Here is a 16,805-nt window from a genome sequence, read left to right on the forward strand (position 1 = left end):
TCAAGAGCATCGTCAACTTTGGTGTCGAGACGGCAGCATCTTTTATGGCAACTGTCTTTATAACAAACGTTTTAATTTTTCATTGTCATGTGTTCAAGTTAGATTTTTTTTCTTAATCGAAGTTTTGCGATTTTGTAACTCGGCAACGCTAGGAAGCTAAGCGGAGAAGCGCGTTGTCATGTCTCCTCTCATGTGTTTGTCTTTTTTTTTTGCGATTACTTTCCCGGACGATCATGAACCAGCTAGCCCAGTAACAAGTTCTACTTAGGGATTTCTCAGCACGAATGTCACATCTGGATTCGCTCAGCATTGGAAGCATGTCTTACCAGTGAATTCATCATCATCATCAGCCTGATTATACCCACTGCAGGGCGAAGGCCTCTCACATATTTCTCCACTTAACCCGGTGCTGTGCTAGCTGCATCCACTTGACCCCTGCGAACTTCCTAATCTCATCCGCCCACCTAACTTTCTGCTGCCAACTGCTAATTCTGAAACACTGACTTAAAGGTCATTCATTGTCGACCATGTCCTCATGACACAAACTCGTTACATTTGTAGCATCTTGCGGGAAATACAACACTATCATGCAAATGCAAATGTCCTTGCGGAATTTTAAATTTTCACGAGTGCTTTAAAATTGACGTAAATATTAGAACATTATACTTCTTCTCAACTTTGCTGCCGATACTCCGTCGCATTCCACTTTCCCTCAGGAAAGGACTGACCACCCTTTGCTTGTGGCCGCTCGTAAGTTTTAGCTTTGACATTTTGGATTACCCTCTGTAAGTATGTAATCAAGTCTTTCAAGTCATGCGCTTAGCCTTCGAATCTCTTTCAAAGCCATTCCTTTTCTGCTTCCCACTCCTGTTCTTTCATCCGGTCTTTTTTCTGTTCCTTCTTCTATTCCTGTTTTTCGTTATATTTTCAGGAGTTCCCATGTAAAATCTTCCTCATCAGCAATTTCAAACACCGCTTTAAATTACGGTTTATCAGTACTTAACATCAGCTACCGCACCCATGTACTCGACATATTCTGCAAAGTTCCGTCCGGCCATCTCTAGATTTCATAGCTGCTCATTTGAGCTTTTGACTTTGCTGATATGTTCTAAGACTACTACATGCGTCTCCACTTATTAACCTCTATAGATTTCCGACAGTTCAAATTTTAATAACCCAAAACTTGAAGCGCGGCGAATCGCAACCAAATGACAAGCACTTACCCGCAAAAGCAGCACAAAGTCGTGTGGTCGACCCAACCGTTCCAATCCAGTTAATCGTGGGTTTAGGGGGCACATGAGAATCCTTAGTGAAGGCTACGCACGTTTCACAATTGAGAGCAGTGTTGAAAAGTGAAGAGTTAGAAAATTGGCGGATGAAGAAGAGCGGGTTTAACCACCTTAGTTTGAAGAATCAATCAAAAACGAACCTCTAATTCCCGGGCACACTACGAGTTTTATAAGGTCCTATTCCCAAGTTAAACGGCCGCCGGCCTTGCAGCTGAGGGAGCTGGCTTTTAACTTCACTTTTGCACATGCTCTCACTACTGATCATATGCCACTCATAGAACGAGTTGGGATATAGTGGTGAGGAAGAAGTCTTTGCGGTGGTAAAGATGGCGGCATAAGAAGCCTAAATCCGCAGGGTATTGAAATAAGTTCGGTCTATTTGCCCAAGACATTTGAACTACTATTAACTATCGCGTGATTCACTGTTTCATTACTGATCACAGGAATGTTTTCTTACACCGGCATAAATAAACTGAGAACTTAAATTCGCAAAAATATCTGACGAGTCACCTTTTAGTCGAAGTGCCATGCGACTGGCGTTTGCAATCAAGATGTGGTCGATGACCATATACCACCCATACGCCCCAATTCTGAAACTCTCGCCTGTCTTCGACTGGCCGTCTTCCACCCCTTGAATTCTGCCAGCGTCATAGGCTTCATTCGGAGCAAGGCACACATCGCAGTTTAATATGACGTGGTGTTTAAGAAAATTTAGTTGGTTTGAAATGATATAAAACACAAACAAGGCTCTTGTTCTAGCACTCAGACTGGACAGGTGTTTTCAAACACAACGGAAGCAGTGGTATTATGCATGCACATAGATAACATCTTTGAAGTATGCATGCTACATTTTTGTCATATGGTTAGTACAAAGGTTGCATTGGCATGGTTTCGCCTTGGTGGCGTTACCGCGCTATGGCAACTCTAGGAAACGAAAGAGTGTAAAACACTCACCAGCCTTCTTAGTCGGGAAGAAACGGTACGGTGACAAGTCCACCAAGGACGAGAGTGACCCTTGTGGCCAAACGTAGGAGACAAACTTCCCATGTATAATTATTTCCTAGTTCAAGTTTAAATTATCATGGTTCCTAAACTATGCATATGGGATTAAACATCAACATCTACGGGTGTCCCAGCATGAATGTCACTACTCGCCGCTTCCATAATATGTATGCTTCGGAGTACATTGTTCGATATCGGTTCGATAATGTTTAGAACAAGTTTCATCATACATTAGACATTTACACGTGTAATGCGAAATGACCAAAACTAATAACATACATGGTTAAGGGCAGCGGATATTGCACATACCATGCCTCACGACGAGGAAAGTGATCAAAAATCACTATTTACATACCGAAAAAAGTTTGGCTGCTAGTGATGATGATATTGTCACGTGGTGGTGGCAAGGTGGATGACACAAATTAAGAGTCGGTGACTGCGCTGAAGAAACTCTTTATTGGGCTGACTTGAGCCCGCAAAAGAACTAAGCAACTCTGCTGCGGCGATAGCAACAAATGTGCTCGTCGATGGGAACAAAGAATGCCCGTAACAGTCGTCAACGCTCGACTTAAAGGCTGCTCAGAACAATCTAAATAACGGCGCAAACTGCTAGTAGCACAACCTGGAACATTTCAGAAACCTATGCGAGTGATCGGAATCTTCGAGACAGATCTCGGCGCATCTTGCGCGACAATGAAACTTACAAAGGTTCGTCTCGTGACATCGAGCATTGATAAACAAAGAATACAGAACTGATACGCGATCCAGAATCAGAGTGATAAGGCCGCGTGCCGGCGGCTTTCGCGGCATTACTCCCCCTTAAAAAAACATTGCGTCGATGCTCGAAAATCAACAAAGCCACTTATATAGAAACATTACAAAGTTTAAACGTCACGGATTCTTTACCACGCGTAATAAGGCTTCAGACGAACAACATACGGAGTCCAACCCCCCCCCCCCCCCCCCCTTGGTCTCCTGGATTGTAATCTGCGTGACGTCGTCGTAAGCTGTATCGTCGGGTGTCGGTGCGCTGCTGGTCTTCAATACGCAGCCGTGCGAGTCGTCGGGCTTCCTCTGCACGCTGCAGGTAGACGGCGACGTTAATGTTGTCCTCGTTGCTTACGTGCGGCAGCACTGCGTCGAACATCGTCATGGGCTCCCTGCTGTACACAAGCTTGAACGGAGTCGCCCTGGTCGTCTCCTGGGCTGCCGTGTTATACGTGAAGATCCCGTACGACAAGATGGCGTCCCATGTCTTGTGTTCAGCGTCGACGTACATGGCGATCATGTCCGCTCTTTGTTTTGTTCAGGCGCTCCGTAAGGCCATTGGTCTTGGAATAGTACGCAGTTTGTCGATGGCTTGTATGACTGTATTCCAGGATGGCTTTCATCAACTCTGCTGTAAACGCCGTTCCCCTGTCCTTAATGAGCACTTCGGTGGCGGCGTGTCACAAAAGAATTTTTTCGAAAAAAAATTTGGCGTCTTCTGACCCGGTACCATTGGGTAGTGCTTTTGCTTTGGTGTAACGGGTAAGGTAGTCAGTGGCCACGATGATCCACTTGTTACCCACAGATTAAGTGTGACAGGGGCCAAGGAGATCCATACCAATTTGTTGAAAAGGTAGGATTGGGTGCGGAATCGAGTTCAGTAGTCCCGCTGGTCTGATCGGCGGTGTCTTGCGTCGTTGGCACTGGCGACACCACTTCACATAGTGGGCAACTTCGGCAGGCAGTCACGGCCAGTAGTACTTCTCCTGGATTCGGCGCAACGTGCGCGCTAACGCTAGATGGCCTGCGGAGAGCTCATTGTGCAACGCCTACAGAAATTCCATTCGGAGGTTTTTAGGCACAGCAAGAAGATGCGCGGTCTTGTTGGGTGCGATGTTCTTCACGAGGAGGCCATTGCTTAACGCGAACGATAGTAGATGTCGTCTGAACACACCACGAGTGGAAGCGGTCTTTCCTTCCAAGTAATCGGCTAGCGCTTTTAGCTCAGGGTCTGATCGCTGTTGTTCAGCGAAACTGCTGGCGTTTACCGATCCCAAAGAGGTGTCTTCGTCGTCTTTTTCTGCCGGCGCATCAACAAGGGGCTCGTTATAAAGAGTCTACATCGGAGTTTTTGTGGCCTGACTTGTAGACGTCTGTGATGTCGGATTTATTTATTTGAAATACCCTGAAGGCCCGATAGGGGATTACATAGGGGGGGATGTGGAAGCAAATCAGGGCAGAACAAAAAGAGGATAACAGATGATGTTATGGTGGTATGTGAGGGAAGTATATAACTAGTCATAGTAATCTTTGTACAAAACTAGGAAAACATAGTCGGGCAAGCAATATTTCACCATAATAAGAGAACTGTAAATAGATAAAATTGTGCAGTGATTTTAACAAAAGGGAAAAACATGTACATCGCGCATGACAGACACTACAAAGCTGACCATGAATACAGAAACTAAAGCCAGAAAAAAAGATAATAAATGAAACATTTGAGATCTCACCGACTAGGAAACACAGATTACACCGAAAGAAACAAGGAAAGGAAGCTCTATACAGGGAACGACAAAACCGCGCAAAATTGACTATGATGCGTCTGAAGAAGCTAGCAATGCTGCTTGAAACTCTGATAAATCAGTCAAAAGAGCGATATTTGACGCCAACTCATTCCATTCATGTATTGCTAAAGAGAGCGGTGAATATTGGTATTTTTTTGTTCGTGCGAAAAGTGGGAGGAGTTTGTTCGCATGGTCAAGCCGGGATGAGACGTGAGGAGGAGGAAGAAGATGGGAGCGAGCAAATTTCGAATTGCTATATTATACTGTGTGAAGAAATGATAATCGCACAAACTTCCTTCTGAAAGCGAGCGATGGTAGGTTTAAAACTTCTTTTATTGATGATACGCTCTGAAACCTTAAGTAGGATGATGTAATGAATCTTGCTGCTTTATTCTGGACGGATTCAAGAAGATTCAAAAGGGAGTCCTGGTGAGGATGCCATATGACGGAAGCATATTCTAAGGTTGGCCTTATCAGTGTAGTGTAAGCTTGATGTCTTGTGTTAGAATTTGCGAGGTGTAAGCGGCGCCTTAGCAGGCCAAGTTTTCTAAAAGCTTTGCCGGTGATGAGGTCTATATGAGCATTACAAGAGAGATTAAAATACAAATGAACACCCAGATATTTTATAGAAGAAACAGATTCAACAGTTTTACCGTTGATTGTGTACACGCTAAGTAACGGTCCTGGAACAGACGAAAATCTTATATGTTTAGTTTTTTCTTCATTAATTTCCATTTGCCAAGTACGGCATCATTCAGTTAGCCTGTTTAGATCGGACTGGAGCGTATGTGCATCTTCCGCGTTAGATATTGTTTTATAGATTACGCAGTGGTCGGCAAAAAGGCGAATTGATGAGTTGATGTTACTTGCTTTTTCATTTATATAAATTAAAAAGAGCAAAGGCCCGAGGACTGTCCCTTGTGGGACACCTGATTTTACACGTGCAGGGTTAGAGATGCAATCATTTATCTTAACTGATTGGAGATGATTAGTCAAGAATTCAGCTATCCATCTGGCGGTGTTATCATCAAGCTGAAGATTTTTAGTGTTTAACAGTAAACGTTTGTGAGGAACACGATCAAAGGCTTTTGAAAAATCGACAAAAATTGCGTCTGTGTCAAGGGACATATGTAGCGCATGATGTAGGTCAGTAACTGCTGATAGTCAAGTTCGACTCGTCGAAGGCTGGCATTGATAACCGGCCCCTGGCTACCGGCGCATACATCGCGCCTTTTCCCCCTCTCGTTTTATTCTTTCTTTCTCTCCTATGCTTTTTTATGTATCCGCAAGCCGAGAATAAACGTGCGGTCATTCGCCGGGCGACGCTGTCTGCGGTGGTTGTTTATTGACGCTGTGGCCGGGGGGCCATACGCGTAACAGTGGCGACGAGGACGGACCTGAAGGAAGACCCAGCACATGACAGCGGGAAGGATACAAGCCCGGCCCCATCAATGAGCCACAAGCTACCGGAGTTCGACGATGAGAAAGATAAGTGACAACATTACCTGGTCAAAGTGGAAGCTTACTTTGAGGCCAACAGCATCAGTGACGATAAACAGATACATCTGAGAAGTGGAGCGATTCCAAAATTTTGCAAGGCAAGAAAAGTTCCTTTTGCTCTTCGCGAAAAAGTCTCACAGGAGCTGGACAGGCTCCAAGCTGCTGGTATAATATCCTCGGTACCTTACTTGGAATGGGCTACGCCCAATGTTCCGGTCTTAAAAAAGGATGGCTCAGTGCGGATCTGCGGAGATTTCAAAGTCACGCTAAACCCGACGTGCGAGATCGAACAGTATCCGCTCCCAGTCATTGACGACTTGCTCGCCAGCTTACCCGGAGGAGAGCAGTTCAGCATTTTAGACCTTCGGGACTCCTATAACCAAGTCGCGCTGGACAACGACTCTCGCATGCTGACAGTCTTTACCACGCACAAGGGGCTGTTCTGTTATAATAGGCTGCCTTTTGGTATCGCTTCAGCGCCAGCCATATTCCAACGAAAAATCGAATCCGTCCTGAAAGGGCTGAGCGGTGTTCAAGCATATCTCGATGATGTGCTGATAGCGGACAAGAAAAACGATGACTCGAATTCAAAGGCAGTCCTGCGGCGTTTCAGTGAAAGTGGCATCAAGCTGCGCGCCGATAAATGTCACTTAAGCCAGGAAGCGGTACAGTACCTCGGTCACCGTATTGATGCAGGTGGATTAAACCCACTAGGAAAAAATATTGATGGAGTTAAGTTGGCACCTGCACCTCAAAATGTCACTGAGTTGCGTGCATTCCTTGGCCTAATTACATCCTACAACAAGTTTTTGCCCAACATGTCCACGTTACTGGCTCCTTTGTGTATGCTCTTGGCGATAGGATCTAAGTGGGTGTGGGGTGCGACAAAAGAGGTATCATTTAAAAGCGCAAAGAGCTGTTTGTGCTCGGCACCTGTGCTCACTTATTTTGATCCGCAGCGTGAATTGCTGTTGGAATGCGGCGCTTCGCCTCATGGCATCAGTGCCGTACTTTTTCACTGCATAATAAACGGTGAAAACAGACCCATTGGATTTCGCTCTAGAGCACTGACCGCTGCAGAAAGCGGGTACTCACAGATCGAGCGGGAAGCCTTTGCCTTGGTGTACGGTGTATCGCGCTTCCGCGACTGCCTCCTCGGCAGGGAGTTCACGTTGGTGACGGACCACCGGCCCTTGCTTGGCCTCCTGAAACCAGACCGCCAGACTCCCGTAACGGCCGCCGCACGTATTCAAAGATGGGCACTCCTTCTGGCCGCCTACAAATACAAGCTGCTGTGTAGGCCCGGCAAAATGATGCTAAACTCGGATGCCCTAAGTCGATTGCCTCAATCGTTGCAGCAAACGGTGGCCGACCCTGAAGGAGCCTCCGAATTTATCCTGGCCATCAATGAATGCGACGAGCCGGCGGTTTCCCAAAAGGAGTTGCAGGAGCTCACTGCAAAAGACGACGTGCTGTCGAGTGTCTGCAGGTATGTCATTTAGGGTTGGCCAGCACCCGCTCGCGTCGAAGGCTCGGAAATGAACCATTACTCCAAAAAGCGTCTGGAGCTGTCGGTTGAGGTGGGACTATTGCTGTCGAGTCATCGAGTGGTAATGCCGAAAGAGGCAAGGGGCCGTTTGCTGAAGTTACTGCACGAGGACCACCAGGGTATCGCAACTATGAAGAAAATTGCGAGGTCAAAATTTTGGTGGCCGGATATCGACCAAGACATCTGCCGGATTGCGTCAAAATGTCGAAACTGTGTCCAGGCTTTGCCAATGCCTGCTGCACGAGAACCAGTCAGCTGGCCTGCTACCAATGAAAGGTGGTCACGCCTTCATATCGATTTCGCCGAACCAGTTAAAGAGAAAATGTTACTGATTGTTGTAGACTCACACAGTAAATGGATTGACGCTATTCCTCTCCCTCAAGCCACGTCGAGCAGCACGGTAGAAGCTTTGCGTACTTTATTCAGCAAGTTTGGCCTGCCTCGTACGGTTGTTTCAGACAATGGCACACCATTTACTAGTTCCGAGTTTGCTCGATTTATGGAACGGAACGGCATAGTGCATATTCGCACGCCACTATTTCATCCTCAAAGTAATGGGCTTGCAGAACGCGCAGTCAGGACAATTAAGGATGGTCTGAAGAAGATGCCTGGCGTAAATCTAGCAACCGCCCTCGCTAGGGTACTGTGCAAGTACAGAAATGATCCGCAGCAGTCCGGATTGTCTCCTTCAGAGCTGCTTTTAGGGTATCAGCTGCGCGCGAGAATTTACATGTCTTTTCCTCCCAGGAAACAGCCCCCACAGCACGAACGATCTGCGGATGAAGGCTGGAGTTTCGCCCCGGGATATAACGTTTAATTTAGGAACTATGGTGTTGGTAATAAATGGACACCAGGCAAGGTGAAGTCCACTGCAGGCGCACGACTATTATCCGTCGAGACTGAAGATCATCAGATGGTTCGCCGACATGTTGACCAAGTACGCAAACGCTACACAGAAGAACCGGCTGCGTCAGAGACAGGAACATATGGGTTGTCACCTGGTCCAAGCCACAGCGCACCAGAGTCGGAAGTTCACGAAAATGACACACCCCCGGAGCCCGTGATGCGTCGGTGCACCCGTGTAAAGAAACCCTTGCTACGTTACGGTTACCAGGGGGAAGGAATGCTGATAGTCAAGTTCGACTCGTCGAAGGCTGGCATTGATAACCGGTCCCTGGCTACCGGCGCACGCGTCGCGCCTTTTCCCCCTCTCGTTTTATCCTTTCTTTTTTTCCAATGCTTTTCTATATGTTCGCAAGCCGAGATTAAACGTGCGGTCATTCGCCGGGCGACGCTGTGTGCGGTGGTTGTTTGACGCTGTGGCCGGTGGCCATACGCATAACAGTAACTAATTCAAATAACTGCGTTTGACATGATCTTTTGTACCGGAAACCATGCTGGTTTTCTAGAAGCAGATTATTTAAGTTTAAATGGTTCATAATGTGAGAAAACAAGATGTGTTCTAATAGTTTGGAGCATATTGATGTCAGGGAAATGGGTCTGTAGTTGGTAGGATCAAAACGAGCTCCCGCCTTTTGTATAGGAATGATGTGAGCGATCTTCCAGTCGTCTGGGACGCATCCTGAGTCAAGTGACTGTTGAAATAGCAGCGACAAAAGAAATGCTGATTCATGGCACGTTAGTTCGAGAAGTTTGGAGGTCTGTTGAAATAGCAGCGACAAAAGAAATGCTGATTCATGGCACGTTAGTTCGAGAAGTTTGGAGGTGATGCCATCGGGGCCAGGACTGGTGGAAAACAGAAGTCTGTAAATCGCCTTCGCTACACCGTTTTCAGATATTACAATTGGGGGGGGGGGGGACGTAAACTTTGTACACGGAGTGAGTACATGGGAACTGGTAAGTGGCATTTCGTCTGTGAAAACTTGACAAGAGTTGACTAAACGTTTCAACGATAAATGGAGAGGAATAGGCACAACCATTCTCGTCCTAGGATAGGGGCAGTCTGGTCGGGTTTGGGATTAACTGAGCGCCAGAATTTTTTAGGGTTGGTTTTAAGCCTATTGGGAAGAGTCCGGCTAAAATAGTTTTCCTTAGCTCACAGGATTGCAGCTGTAGTTAAATTCGAAAGGTTATGGTATCTTTCTCAGTCAAGCGGTGAATTGGTTCGACTAGCTTTCTTATAAGCCCTCTTTTTTTCTGTTCAGGATTCTCTTCACATGGGCTGTGAACCAGGGGTCATTGGATCCTGCTCTGATTGTGAATTCTGGAATACTAGTAGATTCAATTTCTTTGAGCTTATCACTCAATAGGCGCCAATTCTCGTTCGCGGATCGCATTTCAAGGGTGTCTGCAAACCAGGAGGAAAAGCTAGAAAATATAAGATTAATTTTCTGCATATCGGCATGAGCGTGGTCACGCAATCTTTTCTTTTATTTTGTTAGTCCGAGGCATAATTAAGGAGCAGTGAACCAGCCTATGGTCGCTAATCTCCTCCAGGACACGCGTTGTAGCTTGTTCGGGATGATTAGTTAAGAGTAAGCCTAAGATATGACTGCCGCATGTGGGTTGCTGTACCAGCTGTGAAAGGTGATGCAGCTGAAGCAAGTGGGAAACGCGAACGCATTCAGAGCGATTATTCTGAGAACAAATAGAAGACAACAAATCGATATAGAAATAATTGAAATCGCCACCTAAGACAATAATACACTTTGGAAACTTAGTTCTAATGTGTTCGAGAACTTCGCTCAGGAGTTCAGAAAAATCAGATCTGCTATCAGGGGGACGATATCAAGCCCCAAAAATGCATTTGATGTGCTGAAAGCAAGCAGATACCCAAATCAACCCGAGAGGTGTGTCAATCTGCGCAAGAGAAGGTTGGTAATCATCTTTAACTGCGATCATAACTCCGCGACCTCGGTGGTTATCTCTGTCTTTGCGGAAGAGCACCAAAGAACTCGGAAGCGCAAGCTCGCTGTTGGAAGCTTCGTCATATAACTACGTTTATGTGCCGATAATTATGTCAGCGGAGCATGTGTGCAAAAAGAATTTTAAAACATCAACCTTTGGAAGAATGCTGCTTAAGTTAGCTAGACGAATCGAAATTGCTGATACATGAGTAGCTTGAGGTTGACGCGAAGAAGGCAGTCAGTGCTCGGAGGGAGTCGTACGTGTGATCAGCTCTACTCTGCCTGTGGATGAATTGTACTCGTAGATACAGCCGCGTAGGTGAAGCTTGTGGAATCGAACACTGAAGCGCTCCTTCTCGTAACGGTTCGCTTTAGCGTAGTCACGCAGCATCTTTCGGGCATATTGTACCCTGGGGGAGAAATCCTCCTCCAGCGAAACCTTAGCAGTATCGAGGTCTTTAAGTTTGTAAGCGCTACGTAGTGCCTCAGCCTTTGATTTAAAGTTTAGAAATTTGACAATCAAGTGGCGGTGAACGTTGTCTCGGCGCTGCCCTACTCGATGGGCACGCTTACTGTCGCCAGCATTTATCTGAAGATGATCGGAGAAGAATTCCCTCACAATTCTTTCTGATTCCTCATAGTCCTCGTTATCTTTTTCTGGGAGACCTTTCATTAGGAGATTGTTTCTTCGCATTCGGTTGTTGATATCGTCCACAACATCCACGATTTCTTCATTCGTTTTTGATATACCGGACTTCACCTGTTGTAGCGATTCATTGACTGCACCGACATTGCTTTTCACAGCAGACATGCTACCAATGCTTTGTTCCAAAGAACCATGTCTTGACTATTTGTTCACGATATCCTTTTTAATGTCAGCTAGAGCAGAAGTAGTCTTTTCATCGCATTCCTTCACTAGCACGGGAACGTCATCAATCTTAGGGCCAGGATTTGATTCAATATAACCAGAGCATAGCAGAAGGAGAGCAAAACATGACGACAAACATATAAGAGATAGTCTAGGGCAAGGAACACGGATGGATCCCGGAATTGGGCAAAAACTATCGGTATTGCTATTTCCCGTCCCTCGGTACGCAAAAAATGTGCCAATTCGCAACCGGTAGGTGCAGACGTCGATATCCATCTTGTTCACGAAAATCGCATAAAACACTCAGAACGAGGATAAGCAGCCACAGGTGAATGAAGTAAAAAAATAATAATAATAAATATAAAACACTACCTAGAACAGGAATGGCACAACTTAGCGTCGGCAATTCGTCGCCGCAAATCTCAAAAACACAGTACCAGGTGATCCTTTAAGTAGTGCACGGTGGTGCTGTTTCCCAGAGTGTCGACACGGGCTGCGTCGCAGTGTTTGTCAGCAAGCTGTAGATGCCTGATAAGATGCATGTAGGATTGAAGATGTAGGCTCCGTCGGGCAAGGCGGCCGGAGAGGTCTTTCAAATTTGCTAGCCTGCAGAGCACGTGGTGATCGCTTACCACCTTAAATGGTCGGCTGTATAAGTACGGGCGGAACTTTGAAGTGGCCCAGATAGTCGGTAGGCGTTCCTTCTCGGTGGTCGAGTAATAGGTTTCAGCTTTCGACAGGGACCTGCTAGGGTAGGCGATTACTTTCTCCTGTCCGGCATTCTGAATAACAACGACGCTAGGCCCAGACTGCTCGCGTCGGCATGTATCTCAGTCTCGGCGTTCTCATCAAAGTGGCCTAGTACAGTCGGAGACTGTAGACGGTGCTTAAGTTCCTCTGAGGCTTCCGCTGGCGGGGCTTCGCATTGAAATGGCACGGCTGGCGTTGTAAGCTGCGTCAAAGATTCGGCGAGGCGCGAAAAGTTCTTGACGAATCGTCGGTAATATGCCCACAGTCCGAGGAATCAGCGCACAGCTTTCTTGTCAGTGGGCTGTGGAAACTGTGCGATCACAGCTGTTTTCTGTGGGTCGGGCGAATTCCCTCCTTGCTTACGATATGATCCAGTAACATCTCTTCGCAGACGAAGTGACGCTTCTCTAGGAATAGCAGGGGGGAGTTACTAGTTGAGTTTGCAGAGCGCAATAACTTACGAATCATGAATACCTTCTTCAGCAAACGGAAGAACCGGAAATGGACATGGAAAAGTCCTAACGGAGAGACTAAACTCGACATTCTACGTTAAACTGGAGGACTTGATTGCGTCAAGTACTTTTCGAAGCCTTCTCAGGTGGTCTTCAGAGTTTCACGAGAACACAACGATGTCTTCCAAATATACCAAACAAATCTACCACTTTCGGCCCGCCAGGACAGTGTCCATTATCCGTTGAAACGTGGCTGGTGCGAAGCACAAGCCAAATGTCATTACCTTCAATTCGAAGAGGCCGTCCGGTGTTCTGAACGCCGTATTCTCGCGGTCTCTTTCGACGACCTCAATCTCCCAGTACCCGCTTTTCAGGTCCATCGACGAGAAGTACTTATCGTTACAGAGACGGTCCAGTGTGTCGTCGATGCGGGAAAGGGGGTAGACATCCTTCTTAGTTATGCTATTCAAGCGGCGGTAATCAACGTATAAGCGGCCATCTTTCTTCTTCACTAAAACGATTGGTGCCGCCCAGGAGCTATTGGATGGCTGTATCACGTCATCACACAGCATTTCCTCAACTTAATCGCGTTTGGCCTGGCGGTCTCGCCACGATACACGGTAGCGGTTTTGACGTAGCGGTCGAGTGTTTTCGTATGTGATGATGCGTTGCTTTGCCAACGGAGTTGGCCGCACTTTCGATACTGAAGAAAAGCACTCGCTGTAGTTATCAAGAAGAGTGCGAATCCGGTCTTGTCTGTCTCGGGGGAGCGCTGGATTAATATCGAAATTGGGCTGCTTGGCTCGGTTAGGTGCATCGTCTTCAAGTTGGCTAGGGAGGGCGAATACTTTTCGCGTGTCCGCTAGCTCGTCAAGAAAAGCAATCGTCATGCACTTGTTCAGGTACCGGTATTCGTCTCGAAAATTTGGGACGAGACATACGGTTGTCCATGATGGAAACGGGCGATGCATCTTGCGATGCCAAGTCCTCTATAAAGTAACAACTGTGTGTTTCCTTCGGCAACCCCTTCCATGAATCCGACTTCTTTTGTAACAACAGGGACGATGACACTTGATCGGGGCGGTGCGGTCAATTCTCCGTCGAGGACGTTGAGAGCAACGTGATGCGTCGAAGTTCTGGTAGCAGGCATGGCTTTGTCGGTCGAGAGCTTGATGAGTTTGTATCGGAGGTCGATGATCGCTGGATGTTCGTAATGACGTCGCGGGAACAATGCTGTAGGACGACGAAACTGGTAGGGTAGGTACGTCCATTTACTGTAACCATTGCGAAGCAAAAACGTCCCCTCCAAAGGTTGTTCTATTTAGTTTCCCCTGCGCGGGCTTGGGGACCTTCTGCGCGCATTGTCATTGTAGTTACAACCTGGCGACGCAAAGTGGGTCCTGTACGGCGAGGGTGAGCATTAAAGACAAATTGGCGACGCGTGCTTCCCTCTCAGCAGAACGTCGTCGAACGAAGACTCGGCATTGCAAAAGGTATCGCTCATCTCCGACATAAACAATTTCACGTTCTGGTCACGCACTTTACCGATGTGTGCCGTCAGCTCAACAAGGGCACGGAGATTGTTGTTCTCCGTGACCTAACAGAGATCTGGGATGTCTTCACCCACCCCGAACAACCCTAAAGTTATGCACCTAACCAATTCTAGCAGCCCACATTCGATATCTATCCAGCACTATTCCGAGTCAAGCAAAAACAGATATGCATCCTTCTTCAAAGCTACGGAGAAATATTTTCCTCAGTATCGAAGGTGCGTCTAACTAGACTGAAAAAACTCCGAATAGTCGCCGAAGAACACACTCCCTTCTGTGTATCACCGCGGGAAAGCTACGCCATTGGCGATCAATTTAAGGAAATGCTCGTGATAAAGTCATCCAGCAATCGCAGAGTACCTGGACGACCTCATTTGTTCTAGCGAAGAAGCTGGAACCCTTCTTTTGTGCGTTGGTAACCACCGCTTGAATAGCTTAACGAAAAACGATGTCTACCCGCTCCAAGCATCGACAACACACTGCATCGGCTTTGCAATACTAAGCAATTTTCATCGCTGGACCTAAAAGCGGACACTGGAAAACAGTGTTCTACGGAATCGACCGCGGGAATAAAGCATTCGTAACCATATGGCCTCTTCGAGTTCAAGGTGTTGCTATTCAGCTTTTGCTCCTCACCAACTCCTTCTCAGCGAAAAGTGGGTACTGTACTGGCTGGCTTAAAAAGGTAGATTTTTCTGGAATACTTAGACGATGATGTTGTCTTCCACTTTAACTTTGAAGACCATCGGGAAAGGCTTTGCACAGGGCTCGAACCAATCAGGTCACAGGGCCAGCGTTATAACCAGATACATATCACATCGCCGCCGAGGAACTGTGGTTTCTAGGTCAAATCGTTTGCAAGGATTGTGTTCACCGACATCTAAAGAAAACAGCTGCAATTGTAGTTTTCACCGCCTATGAGACAAGAAAACTGAGCGCACAGTCCTTGGGCTGCGTGCTTAATACCCAAGATTTGTCAGGAACATTGTGTGCAAAGCCGAACCGTTGACACAACTTACAGAGACTGACAGACGTTTTAAATAAAAAGCGCTACAATCAGAAGCCTTTGACGTACTTAGGCGCCGCCTACAGTCCCCTAATGCCTAAGGTCACCTTGGTCACGGCCGGTCTCGAGGGAGAGAGCGCGCGCTCTTTCTTACGGCCTTCTCAATCACCGCGGGAACAATGGGAACTTTTCTCCTTGAGTTACGCTCTCCGCCACCGCAAGAGGCGCGACCTGCTCACTGTTCGCTCCGCGTCTGCTTCAGCGGCGGCGGGTGGCTTTTGCCTGGTTTCGCACTGTCGCTCGCGAGTTTCGTGGTGAGTGCAGCCCCGAAATCAAAGAGCACAGAAGGTACATGCTGCAGCGGCATGTCGTCAACGTACCACACGTGAACGGATATAAAAAACACTGTCGTTCAGCAAACGTTCGACAAGCATGACATACATTGCGGCACGGTAGCTACTTTTTTCCATTTCAATCCGAATTTTCCCCCAGCATATACAAGAATAGGAACAAAAAGAAAACTGAATGAGCATTGATCACATCGAACCTTCTTCAAGGCTAACATGACAGCAACTCGTCTGCAACAGCAAAACTGTCTTTCAGCGCTAGATGCGAAACCATTCATGTAGCACCAAAGATGAAAATAATTTCATAAAAATGTAATGTAAATTGCAAAATGCTTGCATGATATAAAGTATTAGTATAACAGTCAAAGTAAACGTTGTAGGGTTGAGTTTTAAATGTTATTACAATTCATATATTACGCAATGTGTGGTATTATAAAGATTATTTTAATTTTGGAAATAAACATTGTTTTAATGAAATTTTTACATGATATTATACTTATTATGAAAACAAAAATGGTTTGATATTCATGACACCACTAGTGCTCGAAGTGGTAAAAAGATGCCAATAAATGATGAAGGTGATACTCGATGCAGTGACTTACAAATGAGTTCACCTGCTATATCGAAAGTGTGCAAGAAACTTCTAAAGCGTTAAAGAAGGACAGTCTCACTAAAGACTCATTTCAAGCCTTATATAGCGAGCCATTGAGGCTCTCTTCGGGAATGTAAGTTTAATGTGCGGAAGGGAATGACATATGATAGATGCGAAGGCCGTAACAGCTAGCGGCACATGACTACATTGTCAAGACGGACGTTTCATCTGAGGGCAAAATCGAGGCACTGAAGGAAGTGATGGCATCTCCTACCATCCCATTTCCCACTGTCACCTATTCCGGTTCACCTTACGTCGATGGATATATCGTTTAGTTAATCAACTTCGGGAGTGACGCTTGCGCTATTCTTCTTGAAGCTAGCGAAAGAAGCAACCCCATGTAGTACGCTCTTCTATGAGGACAATGTCCTAGTGGGCTGCATTATCTGAATCCAGAGCTTGTTGCCCTAATGGACAAGCT

Source organism: Amblyomma maculatum, chromosome 5, assembly GCF_055883805.1.
Source record: "Amblyomma maculatum isolate TAMU_Amacu chromosome 5, ASM5588380v1, whole genome shotgun sequence".
Lineage (NCBI taxonomy): Eukaryota > Metazoa > Arthropoda > Arachnida > Ixodida > Ixodidae > Amblyomma > Amblyomma maculatum.